General features: G+C 40.9%; 1 protein-coding gene across 6 annotated transcripts in view; it reads right to left on the bottom strand.

The window, feature by feature from the left end:
* The window catches only part of wasf1 (WASP family member 1), an 88,891-nt gene that overhangs the window by 40,112 nt on the left and 31,569 nt on the right, over positions 1 to 17,210 (bottom strand). The window contains exon 1 of one of the 6 annotated variants that reach the window (XM_073055900.1): positions 15,149 to 15,167. The exons of the other annotated variants lie outside the window; for them this stretch is intronic. The gene's annotated coding sequence lies outside the window, so the exon portion shown is untranslated. Of the gene's footprint in view, positions 1 to 15,148; positions 15,168 to 17,210 lie in introns of those variants that run through there. 6 annotated transcript variants of the gene reach the window in all.

The raw sequence follows: 17,210 nt of genomic DNA on the forward strand, positions 1-17,210 counted from the left end.
TATCAGAATTAATCTGGCAAGTGCAGAATTAATCTGGACAGGCTGTTTTTTGGCAAAGGTATACTTGATAAGTGGAAGTCTTTCAAAACATTAAATTTTGAGAGTACAAAGCTTGTATGTGCCTGTCAGAATAAAAGGAAGATAACAAGGAACCTTGGTTTACAAGAGGTACTGAGGCACTGGTTAAGAGAAAAAAGGAGATGCATAGCAGGACTGGGCAAGTAGGAACATGAGGAGCTTATGGCATAACAAGGGACAAAGACCAGAACAGTAATCCATGTGTGGAGCCAAAACAGATGGGGAGATTTTAAATGAATTCTTTTACATCTGTATTTACTCAGGAGATGAATACACAATCTATCGAAGTGAGGCAAAGTGGCATTAACTTTATGGACCCTGTACAGATTATGGAGGAGGAGGTGTTTTCTATCCAGAGGCAAATCAGGGTGGATAAATCCCCAGGACCTGACAAAGTGTTCCCCAGACCCTACGGGTAGCAAATGCTGAAATTACCGGGGAGCCCAAGCAGAGATATTTAAATCATCCTGAGGTACCAGTGGATTGGCAGATAACCAATGTTGTTCCACTGTTTAAAAAAGGCTCTAAACATAAACCAGGAAATTATAGGCCAGTGAGTCTAACATCAGTTGTGGGAAGCCACTGGAAGGTATCCTAAGGGACCAGATATATATTGTAAGTACTTGGATAGACATGGACTGATTAAGGATGTCAGCATGGTTTTGTGCGTGGGAGGTCATCTCTAATCAATCTTAAGAGTTTTTTGAGGAAGTTAATAGGAAGTGGACGAAGGCAAGGCAGTGGATGTTGTTTACATGGATTTTAATAATGCGTATGTCAAGGTCCCACATGAGAGGCTGGTCAAGAAGATTCAGTCGATCGGCGTTCAGGATGAGATAGTAAATTGGATTTGACTTTGGCTTTGTAGGAGAAGCCAGAGAGTTGGAGTAGAGGGTTGCTTATCTGACTGCATGCCTGTAACTAGTGGTGTGCCACAGGGATCGGTGCTGGGTCCTTTTCTATTTGTCATTTATATCAATGCTCTGGATGGTAAAGTGGAAAACTGGATCAGCAAATTTGCAGATAAGATCAAGACTGGGGGTGTAGCGGACAGGGAGGAAGGCTATCATGGCTTGCAGAGAGTCCTGGAAATATGGGCTGAAAAGTGGCAGATGGAATTTAATGCAGACAAGTGTGAAGGTTTTGTACTTCGGTAGAACCAACCAGGATAGGTCTTACACAGTGAATGGGAGGGCACTGAGGAGTGTGATAGAACAAATGGATCTGAGAATACAGGTCCATAATTAAAGTGGTGTCACAGGTAGATGGGGTTGTAAAGAAACCTTTTGGTACATTGGGCTTCATAAATCAATGTACTGAGTACAGGAAATGGTATGTTATGTTGAAGTTATCTGTTGGTGAGGTCTTATTTGGAGTATTGTGTACAGTTTTGGTCATCAGGAAAGATGTAAACAAGGTTGAAAGAGTACAGAGAAAATTTACAAGGATGTTGCCGGGTCTGGAGAACCCGAGTTACAAGGAAAGATTGAATAGGTTAGGACTGTATTCTTTAGAACATAGAATATTAAAAAAAGATTTGATAGAGATAAACAGGTGTCCCCCACTTTCCGAATGTTTGCTTTACGCAACTTCGCTTTTACAAAAGACTTACATTAGTACCTGTTTTCGTTAACCAAAAGAGGATTTTCGCTTTTATGAAAAAAGACACCTGCTTTAAACTTACATTTACCCCGAGAAAGACTACCATGACTGTGAAGCCTTGTGCGGGCGGGTGTGTGCATATGTGTGTATGTGCCAATTTTTTTCTACAATTCGGTTTTGGCTCAATCTTCCCGATTCTGGTACTGTACATATATTATTTCTACTTTATATAGCTGTGTATTTATCATATCATTTCTGCTTTTACTATATGTTAATGTTATTTTAGGTTTTATGGGCTATTTGGTATGATTTAGTAGGTTTTTTTTGGGTCTGGGAATGCTCAAAAATTTTTCCCATATAAATTAATGGTAATTGCTTTTTCACTTTACACCATTTTGGCTTACGAACAGTTTCATAGGAACGCTCTACCTTTGGATAGCAGGGGGAACCTGTACAAAATTACAAGGTGTATAGATAGGGTAAATACAAGCAGTGGGACTACAGAGGTCATGGGTTAAGGGTGAAAGGTGAGAAGTTTAAGGAGAATATGAGAGGAAACTTCGCTCAAAGGGTTGTGAGACTGTGGAATGCACTGCCAGCACAAGCAGCATATGTAAGGTCAATTTCAATGTTTAAGAGAAGTTTGGATAGGTACATGGATAGCAGGGGTGTGGAGAGCTATGGTCCCGTTGCAGGTCAATGGGTGTAGGCAGTCTAAATGATTTTGGCATGGGCTAGATGGGCCAAAGGGCCTGTTTCAGTGCTGTACTTCTCTATGACTCTATATATGATCGGGGAGAACAAGAGGGTTCAGATGACAAATGCTGTTGCGACCACTTTAGCTTGATTGCTAGTATTAGCTGATCTCGTGGGAGGAGTACCACCTACAGGAAAGTAAACAAAGTAAGAGGAGTGAAATAAAACAGTCCTGATATTAGTATTGCTTTGTTATTGCTACCTGTACCAAGATAGTGTACAAAGAGATGTTTCCATTAGTGGGGGAGTCTAGAATGAGAGGGTATAGCTTCAGAAGGGTGCCCCTTTAGAATAGAGACAAGAAGAAATTTCTTTAGCTGGAGGGTAGTAAATCTGTGGAATTCATCGCCTCAAGTGGCTGAGAAGACTAAGTTTTTAGGTAAATTTAAAGCAGAGGTTGATAGGAACTTGATTAATAAGGGCATAATAGGTTACAGGGAGAAGACAGGAGAATGGGGCTGAGAGGAAAAATAAATCAGCCATGATTGATTGCTGGAGCAGACTCAATGGACCAAATGGTCTAATTCTGCTCATATGTCTTATGGTCTAATTTCCCTACCACTATCGAAGGATCATCAACCTGTAGTTACCTGGCTTATTCAAGCTGCCCTTCTTAAAACAACAGTAACTACCCTCCAGACTCATCCAGCCATGGGATTTATCAACCTTTATGTGTCCCATAATAGCTCAGATGCAGATTCATTTATTTATCACATGTACACCAAAATGTACAGTGAAATACGTGGCTCACATCAACAACCAACACACCCAGCAATTACTGGAGACACCCCGCAAATGTCACCACACATTCTGGTGCCAACATACCATGCTCACAATGCTCAGCAGAACAACACAGAACAAAATAAAACAGACCTACAACCAAGTAAGACCTGTTCCCTGCAGCAGCAGTATAGTGCAAGGACATACAAATCTATGAATTACAAAAAGACAAGTCATAGGAGCAGAATTAGGCCATTCAGCCCATCAAGTCTGCTCTGCCATTCAATCATGGTTGATTTAATATCCCTCTCAACTCTATTATCCTGCCTTTTCCTCATAAGCTTGAAGGCCCTTACTAATCAAGAATCTACCAATCTTCACTTCAAATACATCCAATGACTTGGCATCCACAGCTGTCTGTGGCAATGAGTTCCACAGATACACCACTGTCTGGCTAATGTAATTCCTCCTCATCTCTGTTCTAAATGGACTGTGCCTTCTTGTCCTAGACTCACCCACTATAGGAAACATCCTCTTCACATCCCACTCTATGTAGGTCTTTCAATATTCAATAGGTTTCCATGATATCGGCTCTCATTCTTCTAAACTCCAGCAATTACAGGCCTAGAGCAATCAAAAGGTCCTCATACGTTAATCCTTTCATTCCTGGAATCATTCTTATGAGCCTCCTCTTGACCAATTCACCGCCCCCACCCCCACCGAATGCCAGCACATCCTTTCTTAGATAAGGGGCCTGAAACTGCTCACAATATTCCAAGTGAGGACTGACTGATACCTTATAGAGCCTTAGCATCACATCCTTGCTTTGATATTCTAGTGCTCCCAACATGAAAGCTAACATTGCATTTGCCATCCTTACCACAGGCTCAACCTGCAGGTTAACCTTTAGGGAATCCTGCAAGAGGACTCCCAAGTTTCTTTTCCTCCCCATTTAGAAAATAGTCTACACTTTTTTCCCTTCTGCCAAAGTGCATGCTCATACACTTCCGTACACTATATTTCATCTGCCACTTTGTTCATTCTCCCAATCTCTACGAGACATTCTGCAGACTACATGCTTCTTCAACACTACCTGTCTCTCCACCTATCTTTGTATTATCCACAAACCTGTCCACAAAGCCATCAATTCCATCATCCAAATCATTGGTATATAACATGAAAAGAAGCAGTCCCAACATCAACCACTGTGGAACACCACTAGTCATCGGCAGATAATCAGAAAAGGCCCTCTTTGTTCTCATTCTTTGCCTCCTGCCAGTTAGCCAATCTTTTATCCGTGCTAGTATCTTCCCTGTAATACCATGGGCTCTTAACTTGTTAAGCAGCCTCATGTGAGGCACAACGTCAAAGGCCTTCTTAAAATCCAAGCAAACAACATCCACTGACTCTCTTTTGCCTATCCTGTCTGCTATTTCCTCAAAGAATTCCAACAGATTTGGCAGGCAAGATTTCTATTTAAGGAAATCATGCTGACTTTAGCCTTATTTTATTATGTGCTCTAAGTACTGAGACCTCATCCTTAATAATGGACTCCAACATCTTCCTAACCACTGAAGTCAGGCTAACAGGCCTATAATTTCCTTTCTTCTGCCTACTTCCCTTCTTAAAGTGTGGAGTAATATCTTATATTTCTCCAGAATCATTTCAGAATTTAGTGATTCTAGAGATACCATTACTAATACCTCCACAATCTCTTCAGCTCCATCTTTCAGAACCTTTGGGAATAGTTCATCTGGTCCAGGTCACTTATCTACCTTCAGATCTTAGTTTTCCAAGCACCTTCTCCTTTGTAATAGCAACTACATTTACTTCTGCCCCTTGAATTTCTGGCATATTACTCGTGTCCTCCACAGTAAAGACTGACACAAAATTGTTATTAAGTTTGTCCACCATTTCTTTGTACCCCATTGAGGAGATTGTGGAGGCATTTGTAATCATCTTTCTAGTCACTAGATTCTGGAAAGGTCCCAGAGGATCTCTCTAGTGATCCAATATCCACTCTCATCTCTCTTTTATTCATTATATTTCCAAACTCTTTTGATATCCTCTTTTCTATTATTGGCTAGCTTATCTTCATACTTCATAAAAATATAGAAAGCCTACAGCACAATACAGGCCCTTCGGCCCACATAGCTCTCCTTAAGGGGATTATTTTCTCTCCTTATGGCTTTTGTTGCCTTCTGTTGGTTTTTAAGCTTCCCAATCCTCCAACTTCCCACTCATTTTGGCTGTATTATATGCTTTTACTTTTGCTTTTATGCTGTCTTTGACTTCCCTTGTCAAACATTTTCCTTTTAGAATACTTCTTTATCTTTGGAATGCATCTGTCTTGTCTCTTCCGTACACCTCTTATAAGCTCCAACCATTGCTGTTCTGTTGCCATACCCGCTAGTGTTCCCTTCCAATCAACTCTGGCCAGCTCCTTTCTTATGCCTCTGTAATTCCCTTTACTGTAATACTGATGTGTACATCTGACTTTAATTTCTCCCTCTCAAACTGCAGGGTGAATTCAAAGATTTAAAGTACATTATCGATGTATAAATTATATAACCTTGAGATTTGTCTGCTTATAGACAGCCACAAAGCAAGAAACCTGAAAGAACCCAATTTAAATATTAAAATCTCTGTCCCCTAAGGGTTTCTTTACCTTAAGCTCCCTAATCAAATCTGGTTCATTATATAATGCCCAGTCCAGAATTGCTTTTCCCTAGGGGGCTCAACCATAAGCTGTTCTAAAAAGCCATCTTGTAGGCATTCTACACTCTCCCTCTTAGGATCCAGCACTAACCTGATTTTCCCAATCTATCTGCACAGTGAAATCCCCAATGACGGCATAACAATGCCCTTTTTACAAACCTTTTCTATCACCTGTTGTAACTTGTACCCACATTCTGCCTACTGTTCAGAGACCTGTATATAACTCTCATCAAGGGTATTTTTACCCTTGTAGCTTCTTAATTAACTCTACCCACAAGGATTCTACATTTTCTGATCTTATGTCATCTCCTTCAAGGATCTGATTTCGATTTCTTCCAACAGAGCCATCTCAGCCCTCTGCCTACCTGCCTTCCTTTCAATACAATGTGTATCCTTGGATATCAAGCTCCCAACTATGATCAGCTTTCAGTCATGAATCAATGATGCCCACAATGTCAAATCTTCCAATCTCTAACTACTAAGATCATCTACCTTATCCTGTAATACTGCAACCCATTCAAATATAACTTTCAATCTTGTATTCATCACACTTTTGCCCTTATGCTTCACTTGAAATCATCCCACTAACTGCAAATTTTGCCTTATCCTTCCACAGTCTCACTATGTACTGCGTCTACTTGTAAATCAACTGCCCCATCACTCCAGTTCCCATCCACTTGCCAAATCAGTTTAAATCCTCCCTACCATTTCTAACAAAACTGCCTGCAAGGATATTGGCACTCTCAAGTTCAGGTGTAGCACATCCTTTTTGTACAGGTCATACCTTCCCCTGAAGAGATCCCAATGATCCAGAAATCTGAAACCCTGCCCCTGCACCAATTCATCAGCCAAGCATTCAGCTCCCAAATCGTATTCTTCCTACCCTCACTAGCACATGGCACAGGTAAAAATCCAGAGGTTACTACCCTGGAGGCTGACCTTTTCAGCTTTGTACACAACTCCCCATATTCTTTCTTCAGAAATTCCTCCCTGTGTCATTGGTACCAATATGTACCATAGCTTCCAGCTACTCACCCTTAGAACGCTGTGCAGCCGATCTGAGACTTTTCTGACTCTGGCACCCGAGAGGCAACATGCCATCTGGGGTGCCTCTTTCATGTCTACAGATTCTCCTGCCTACTCCTCTAACTATGGAATCTTCTATCACTACAGCGCTCCCCTTATCCCCACTTCTCTTTTGAGCCACAGAGCCAGACTTGGGGCCAGAGATCCGGTTTGCTGCCACTAGGACTGGCACTAGGTCACCCCCTCTCCCCAACAGTATCCGAAGTAGTATACTCATAACATAGTACAGATAAAAAAGGAATAATGAGATGGTGCCCAAGGACCGTTCAGAAATCTGATGGCGGAGTAAAAGAAGCCATTACCAAAACACTGAGCATACATCTTCAGGCTCCTGAACCTCCTCCTTGATGGTAGTAATGAGAAGAAGGTATGTCCCAGATGGTGAACATCTTTAATGATGGATGTTGCCTTCTTCAGACTCTTGAAGATAAGGAGAGTTGTGCCCGTGATGGAGGGGGCTGAGCTGACAACCCTCTGTAGCCTCTCATCAATTGCAAAGAAATCACAAAGCCCTTGTTAACCAGTAGATTTCTTGCAGGTAATAGTGGAGGAAATACTGCAAATCCGAACTGGCTGGGTACTTCAAGTGAGAAAATCAAGAGGATCCAGTTGCACAAGGAGGTATCAAGTGAGAGTTATCAAAGAAATTCAGTGCAGACTGCTCCTGATCCATTTGAACTAACTTTATTAACTTGCTCTTGCTGAAGAATCCATTCAGGCAAAACTAGATTTAGGGAGCAAAAAGGAAGCAGTCAGCACAGGTAGCACATTAAAATAGAAATGAAACTGTATGAAACATATTGGTATTGCTGAGTAATTTCAGTTTCAGATTCAGTTTATTGTCATTTAGAAACCACAAATGCAATGCAGTTAAAAAATGAGACAACGTTCCTCCAGAATGATATCACGAAAGCATATGACAAAACAGACTACACTAGAAAATCCACATAACGTTTGGCAATCCCCAATCCAGAGTCCGGAGAGGCTGCTGCGTATTAATATCACGCCACCATCTTAGCGCGTTCCCCAGAACGGAGCTCCAAATCCACCAGATAAATAAGACCAAAAACTAAAGCTACAAAACCTGCTCAAAACCACATAGTTTCAACATATAGTTACAACAGTGCAAACAATAGCATTATTGACAAAAAACAGACTATGGGCACAGTAAAAATAGTCCAAAGATGTTAAAGGACTATAAGTTCAAAAGAAATCACCACACAGTTTCCACAAGTCCCCAGGGTCCCGACAGACTCGCCATCCCACGCTGGCAGCAGAAGGGAATACCCCCACTATGGACTTCCACGGCGCCGCCCGACTCAGCCTCGCAGACGCAGCACACAACAAAAGCTCTGTCGAACCCAGCCTCGCAGACGCAGCACACACCGAAAGCAACCTGACCGCAGCGGACTCCGAGTCCGTCGAACCTCCGAGCCGACAACCATCCCCTCCGGTACAGCTTCTCCGAGCACCATCCTCTGCCGAGCGCATTAAGCCAATGGCCATCGCCAACGCGACCCTGAGGACTGGGGGCCTGTTCTTCCCAGCAGAGTCCCGGACCTCACAGCAGCAGCAGCAACGAAGAAGGTCTTTCTGGAGATTTCCCTATGTTCCTCCATGCTCCCACGTCTGTTTTCAATCGATTATGATTGCGCACGGCACTCCACTTCACAAATAACAGATAATCAGCTCCGGAGAGGCCGCTGCAAGCTGCGTCACGCCACCATCTTGGAAATATTTGCTACAACTGATACGCAGGCAACTGTAGAAGTCAAATCACAAACAAGAGAAAATCTGCAGATGCTGGAAATCCAAGCAACACACACAAAAAGCTGGAGGAACTCAGCAGGCCAGGCAGCATCTATGGAAAAAAGTACAGTCGACGTTTCTGGCCGAAACCCTTCAGCAGGACTAGAGAAAAAAAGCTGAGGAGAAGATTTAAAAGGTGGGAGAGATGAGAGAAACACCAGGTGATGAAACCTGGAGGGGAGGGATGAAGTAAAGAGTTGGGAAGTTGATTGGTGAAAGAGACCACGGAAGAAAGAAAAAGGGGGGAGGAGCACCAGAGGGAGGTGACAGGCAGGTAAGGAGATAAGGTGAGAGAGGGAAAAGGGGATGGGAAATGGTGAGGGGAGGGGAATGGGGTGGGGGAGTATTACCGGAAGTTTGATAAATTGATGTTCATACCAACAGATTGGAGGCTACCCAAACGAAATAGAAGGTATTGTTCCTCCAACCCAAGTGCGGCCTCATCACTACAGTGGAGGAGGCCATGGATGGACATACCAGAATGGGAATGGGAAGTGGAATTAAAATGGGCGGCCACTGGGAGACCCCGCTTGTTCTGGCAGCCGGAGCATAGATGCTCAGCGAAGTAATCTCCCAATCTATGTCGGGTCTCATGGATATACAAGAGACCAAACTGGGAGCACCGAACACAGTAAATGACCCCAACAGACTCACAGGTGAAGTGTCACCTCACCTGGAAGGACTGTTTAGGGCCGTGAATGGTAATGAGAGAGGTGGTGTAGGGACAGGTGTAGCATTTGTTCTGCTTGCAAGGATAAGTGCCAGGAGGGACATCAGTGGGGAGGGACGAATGGACAAGGGAGTCGTATAGGGAGCGATCCCTGCGGAAAGCAGAAAGTGGAGGGGGGGGAGGGGAAGATGTTCTTGGTGGTGGGATTCCACTGGAGGTAGCAGAAGTTTCAGAGAATTATGTGCTGGATGCGGATGAGGTGGTAGGTGAGGACAAGAGGAACCCTATCCTTGGTAAGGTGGCGGGAGGATAGGATAAGAGCAGACGTACGTGAAATGGAAGAAATGCAGTTAAGGGCAACATAGATGGTGGAGGAAGGGAAGCCCCTTTCTTTGTAAAAGGAGGACATCTCCTTCATTCTACAATGAAAAAGCCTCATCCTGAGAGCAGATGCAGCGGGGTCAAAGGAATTGAGAAAAGGTGATGGTGTTTTTACAAGTAGCGGGGTGGGACGAGGTATAGTCAAGGTAGCTGTGAGAGTCCGTGGGGTTGTGATAGACATCGGTGGATAAGCAGTCTTTAGAGACAGTGAGATTAAGAAACAAGGGAGGTATCAGAAAGGGACCAGGTGAATTTGAGGGCAGGATGGAATTTAGAGGCAAATTAAACGAAGTTCAGCATGGGTGCAGGAAGCAGCACCAATGCAGTCGATGTAGTGCAGGGAAAGTACGGGATGGTCACCAGTGGAGGCTTGCAACATAGACTGTTCCACATAACCAAACAGGCAAGTGTAGCTAGGACCCATGCAAGTGCCCATGGCTACCCTTTTCCGTTGAAGGAAGTGGGACGAGCCAAAGGAGAAATTATTTAGAGAGAGGACAAGTTCCGCTAGACAGAGGAAAGTGGTGGTGGAGGGGACCAGTTGGGAATTGCAGGAAGATTTTGTTTGCTAGAAGATTATAAGGAAATTATAGTGCAATTAGGAATACAGTACGTGATTTACAGCTAAGGAGTGAAGGATCTCATGAGTGTTACAACAAAGACAGCCATACAACCAGAGTCAACATCAATATTTTGACAAGCAGAGTTTAGATTAGAAAATATCCATTGTGTAAGACATGTTATTCCCCACATTTCAATCGGGTTCATGTTAGCCTAACTGCATGCCTCCCAAATCCATTCTTAACCTGAGCAGATGCTGAATGAAACTGGCTCTCACCCCGTTTTCCATGGGGTTCCTGGCATTCCTACTCAAACAACTACCACCCTAACAGCCTATTTTCATCCATTCTCGGAAGCTAGTCAGCTAGAAGATTCTGATGTTATTATAAATATTATACTCTGTGTCAGTCTTGATGCTATGATTCCTTCAAGACCCTTGGTTAGGCTAACAACACAAGATTAACATCTAATCAAATGACACACAATGCACATCTGAAAGTCATTTGCATGCATTTCTTCAATGATTTGATTATTTAGCCTGGCATTCTCATCCATCCCACCGCTGATTTGCAAATTGTCCACATGTTCAACCTACCCGGACCTTCTGCAGCCAAAGCCAACACTACCACTTTCAACAACAATCCCACCAGTCATGCCTCCTTCCATACCATCCGATTCCAAGCTGAAAGCTCACCATCATCCAAATAGCATACTCGACTTCCAATGAATTTTCTACTATGCTCTACCATCCTACTCCAAGCATTATCCTGTCTACCCAACCACCGCAATACATGATCCACTAGTTATCAAATGTACTTTCATAAAAAAAGAAAATTAACGTACTGTCATAACAGTGACTTACTTCTTGTTCAGGTTCGTATTTGACTGATTTGTGAAAACTAGTTTGAAACACCAAGCAGTATCATTTTAACACGACCCTTGAAAGTAATTTTTCCACGCTTGTGATAATGAACTAAAATACTGATCAAACCAAACCAACATTATAGTGTTTAGTCAGAATTAAAAATCTTGTGTGTTTTTACAATTTATAAACCCAATAGTGATCTCATTTTAAGAAGGTTTTATGTTCCTTATCATATTTTAGAGATTATTGATTACAGAATGCACTTCTGGATAGATACAAGTGTAGTGATGTGCAAACCTGAAGTTTCATTCAACACAAATCAATAGTGTATCATAATAGCTGCTGCCTTTTGTCTTACCAGAAAATCCAACTGTGCACATTATAAATTTAAAATAAGTGCTTAAAATTATTAGGCTTATGTACTGAACATGGGAGATTTGGGCACCATTATAGCTTTAGTTACATAGCTTTCACATATAAATCACACATATGGGGTTTTATTTTCTAAGACCTATATAGTCATAGCCTACTCTAAATTAGAATGATTCTACATTTTAGAACAAAATCACTTCAGTTGTAAATTCTATTCTGGTGGTAGTCTACTTAAATATATAGTCACTGATTATGCAGCTACATCACAAAACTGTAATGAATACGTCTCCGTCCCTTCACTAATAATTTTAAAATACCTAATACTGCAGTATATTTATCAATCATAAAACAAAAAATCATAACTGACAATTTTTTCTCCATTCAGCCATAGAAAATGCTTTTGCCAAAGTGTGCACCATCTATCAGTTCTTTCCTACTGCAGTATCATTCATCACTGAAGACATGGGTATAACCATGCATGAAATGAGATTCACCTTTTTATAAAAACATACAAGTCAACTACAAAAATCTTTACACCAAATATCTCAAAGTTGTATTTCAAATACGGATTCCCCGCCACAGCCCCAAGAATCAATTTATAAGATGTGCATGCAATTGGATGAAATGGTGGGGGGGGGGGGGGGTTTGACAACAGAAAACATCATGATCTATGTTTTAATTCATTCCATTTCTGCATCCAATAATCTAGTGACACAATACTGTATTGAATGTGCTGTGATAAAAGGGGGCAATGCGTGGGGATAAATAGACAAGATAAACTGAACTTATAAAAACTCCATGACCAGGATATAAAGTAATCATTCCAATTAATCTTGGTTTACAAAAAGACTGCTGTGACTGCATTCAGGATGTTGTCTGGATGACCAGTATCCACCAGAGTGGCAAGGCTAGAACCATTTTGAGGTGACACAGCTAAAGGCAGCAAATGGAGAGGTGGTAGAGGAGACAGGGAGAGAGGTGGAGGGGGAGGGAGGCCAGAGGGGAAAGAGAGGTGAAGGGGGGGAGAAAGATGGAGGGGGAGGGAGGCTGGAAGGGGTGAGGCCGTGGAAGGGGAGGGAGGTCGGGGGTGAGGTAAGAGAGTGGGAGGGAGGGAGGGGGGTGGTGCAGAGATAGGAGAGAGAAGCAGAGAGGAGAGAAGCAGGGAGGAGAGGGAGAGACAAGCAGAGAAGGATGCAGAGGCTAGTGGAAATACCTAGAACAGAAGAACTGTTAAACGTAGAGACTGATAACCTACAGCACAACCGGGCAGTTCTTATACCAATGGAATATATCTATAAGAGTGTCCTGACGGATAACAAGATCTTCATCCCCAAGTTTATGCTGTGGTGTATTTGAATAGTGTAGGGAACTACAACTGGATAGGACAAATTGATGTCTCTTTATCCTAGGCATCTCTGCAATTTAAAACTAACATATAGTGCTTATAAAATGTATTCACCTCCCACTGGAAGTTTTTATGTTTTATTGTTTTACAACATTGAATCACAGTGGATTCAATTTGGCTTTTTTTGACACTGATCAACAGAAAAAGACTCTTATGTCAAAGCGAAAATAGATCTCTACAAAGTGATCTAAATTAATTACAAATATAAAACACAGAATAATTGATTAAAGCATAAAGCCAAAGTTACACAAAAATGGATTAAAATTAACAAAATTATTGTCCTGGAGTGGCCAAGTCCTGACCTCAATCCAATTGAGAGTTTGAGTCAGGACTTTAAAAGTACTGTTCACTCATATTCTTCATGCAATCCTTCAGAGCTTGGGCAGTTTTGTAAAGAAAAATGGGGAAAAATTGCAGTGGCCAGATGTGCAAAGCTGATATAGACCTATCCACGCAGACTCAAGGCCGTAATTGCTTCTAAAGGTGCATCTGCTAAATACTTACTTGAAGGGGGCGAATACTTAATCAATTATTTTGTGTTTTATATTTGTAATTAATTTAGATCACTTTGTAGAGATCTGTTTTCACTTTGACATGAAAGAGTCTTTGTTGACCAGTGGTAAAAATAGCCAAATTAAACCTACTGTGATTGAATGGGGGGGGGGGGGGGGTGCATGAATATTTTTTATAGGCACTGTTATTTCTCTTTCAAGCTCTGGTGAATGGTCATCAACCTGAAATGTTAACTCACAGGAGCCTGACCTGCTGAAGCTCCCCATGAAATGCTGGTTGATGCTGTACTGAAAACGTTATCACATTCCATGTTCACAGACATTTTCTGCAAAGTTTGTGGTCAGTAAACATGTATCTTGTCCAAAACTAATAATTTGACTTTTATTGACTCTTGGTAAGCAACGGAGATTTGATAAATAATATAATAAAGCCTTCAAAATTCAACCAAAACAATGGAGGGCTGAAAACTGAAATTAGTACAAGTGCTTGCCAATGATCCAAAACTGGGAAAAGTAATATAATGCATTGGGTAGGGCAAGCAATTGCAACTGGTGCAGAGGCTGAGATGGACATATTAATACTTAAAACATACTGATTTTACAAACTATCATAAAAGGGTACATTTTTTGTATACTTTAACAGTAGCTTAGTGCCATTGAAGGACAATACTGTATGCAAATTTTGATTTCCATCTCCAACTTTAATGCTATTCACATTTACAACAACGATGTGAAAAGTAAAACCATATTCACCACACAACATACAGTACTATTCTAACAATAACTCCATCCATTTTCCAGTGGCCTCAGCTGCTTGTAAGCTCCACAGCTTGTTTTTTGTAAGCTTGTTAAGTTGCTTTGTTGTAACCACTATTCTGGGTTACTCTTACCAATCTCTAAATTTAAAAATAGCTGAACTTGAATATGGGCATTCACAGCAGATGTTTTCAGTTAAATTATATTTAAAATAAATTGGGCAAGACAATGCATCATCTTTGTCTATTAAGCATTTTAAAATTTCACACAAAGGGAAAAATGAAACACTTCTACATATACAGACATTTGAATCCAACCATTATTGACAAAGGTACCTGAAGTCATTTGATAGCTCGAAAACATTTTGCACATTCCCAAAGTGCATTATGATTCAGAACACAGCCTGCTATATTCACAGCAGCTAGTCTTTTGTAAAAGGAACATAGAACTAGTACAGCCATGTGACAGAGCTTTCACTTCTTTCCAAGAAAAAGAAAAAAGCAACCATAGGGTATTTCCCGGGGGAAAAGGTTCAAGAAATAATCAAGCATTCAATGCCACTGCTAAAGAACTGAATAGTAAATGATATTATACTCAAGAGATAGAGTAAATAAACTACAATTACACTCTAGAGAATTTTACACATACATACTGCTATGCAGAGAATTTTATATGCTTCATTATACTATGCATAATAATCAAAAGCAGTGAATTAGGATTTAGTCAGGCAAAATTATAAGGAAAAGATTAGTTGTACAAAAGGGTTGAAAGCATGCTAGTACATAATTCAGATGCTAAAATTAAACAAATTCTGCCGTACAAGGGAGACACAATTAAAAGAATAAAAATATACTTACATTTGTATTATGTACACTTGGTCTGTAGTCAACATGGTAATATAGGAAAGACGGCAGTCAATTTGCATGCTGCAAAGTACCATGAACAGCTATGTAATAATGACCAGGTAGAGGGTAAACATTGGCCACACCACCAGGTTTAGCCCTCATTCTCTTTGAACATTTTCTAATGTTTTAGAAGTGAGACTGTAAGACAAAACATTTTCTACATCCTCCCTTGCAGAAAAATAGTGCTTCAGTTTGATATTTCATCAAAAGGATTGCACCTTAGACAGTGTAGTATTCAGTCAAGATGGCGAATAATCAGCATACATTACGTGCTCTAGTTTGTTCAGAAGAGCATCAAGTCATAGCTGAGCCAAACAAGAAAAATAAATACATATAAAGAAAATGAAAACTAACTAGGTAAAAAGTAACTAGTTGAGCATGCATTTTCAAAGTCAGAAAGTGGCTAAAGTAAAACTAGACACATGCAGTTTTCTTATGAAGATGAATCCGAGAGAGCATCATGTACTTGCTTAGTTCCTCATTAACACCTGCCTAGCATAGTTTTCCAACAGCCCAATATACACTCTCGCCTCTCTTTTACACTTTATGTATCTGATAAAACTTTTGGTATTCTCTTTAATATTATTGGGTAACTTACTATTGTATTCCATCTTTTCCTTCTTAATGACTTTTTTCTAGTTGCCTTCTCCTGGTTTTTAAAAGCTTACCAATCCCCCAACTTACTACTAGTTTTTGCTCTATTAAGCACCCTCTCTTTGGCTTTGCCTTCTCTTGTTAGCCATGGTTGTGTCATCTTGCCTTTAGAATACTTCTTCCTGTTTGGGGTGCACATATCCTGTGCCTTCCGAACTGCCTCCAGAAACTCCAGCCATTGCTGCTCTGCTGTCAGTGTTCTTTTCCAAACAATTTTGGACAACCTCTCTCTCATGACTTTGTAAATTCCCTTTACTCCACTGTAATACTAATACATCTGGTTTTAGCTTCTCTTTCTCAAATTTCAGGGTGAATTCACTCGTATTATGATCACTGTCCCTTAAGTGTTCTTATACCATAAGCTCTGTAATCATTTCTGGTTCACTGCACAATACCCAATACAGAATAGCTGATCCCCTAGTGACCTCAACCGCAAGTTGCTCTAAAAAACCATCTCGTAGGTATTATAGAAATCCCCCCTCTTGGGATCCAGTACCAACCTGATTTTGCCCAATCTACTGCATATTGAAATTCCCCATGACTATTTCAACATTACCTTTTTGGTATGCATTTTCTATCTCCCATTGTAATTTGTAGACCACACCCTTACAACTGTGACTGTCTGTATATACAGTGCCTATAAAAATATTCACGACCCTTGTAAGTTTTCATGTTTTATTGTTTCACAACATTGAATCACAGTGGACTTAATTTGGCTTTTTTTGACACTGATCAACAGAAAAAGACTATTCTGTGTCAAAGTGAAAATAAATCTCTGCAAAGTGATTTAAATTAATTACAAATATAAAACACTGAATAATTGCTTGCATAAATATTCACCCTCCTCCTTAAATTTGACAAACCAAATCATCACTGGAGCAGCCAATTGGTTTTAGAAGTCACATAATTAGTTAAGTGGAAATTTGTTTTTGGAGATCTGTGTGCTGTCAAGGTGTTTCAATTGATTATAGTAAAAATATACCTGTCCCTGGAAGGTCCAATTGCTGGTGAGTCAGTATTCTGGCAAAAACTACACCATGAAGACAGAGAACACTCCAAGCAGCTCCGTAAAAAGGTTATTGAAAAGCACGTCAGGAGATGGATACTGTGCAAGGAAATTTCCAAGTCACTTAATATCCTTTGGTCTACAGTCAATCATAAAGAAATGGAAAGAATATGGCACAGCTATATGTCTGCTGAGAGCAAGATGTCCTCAAAAACTGAATGACCGTGCAAGGAGACTAGTGAGGGAGGCCACCAAGAGACCTATGACAATTCTGGAGGAGTTACAAGCTTCAGTGGCTGAAATGGGAGAGACTGCACATACAACTGTTGCCTGGGTGTTTCACCAGTTGCAGCT

This window comes from Hemitrygon akajei, chromosome 9, assembly GCF_048418815.1.
Source record: "Hemitrygon akajei chromosome 9, sHemAka1.3, whole genome shotgun sequence".
Classification (NCBI taxonomy): domain Eukaryota; kingdom Metazoa; phylum Chordata; class Chondrichthyes; order Myliobatiformes; family Dasyatidae; genus Hemitrygon; species Hemitrygon akajei.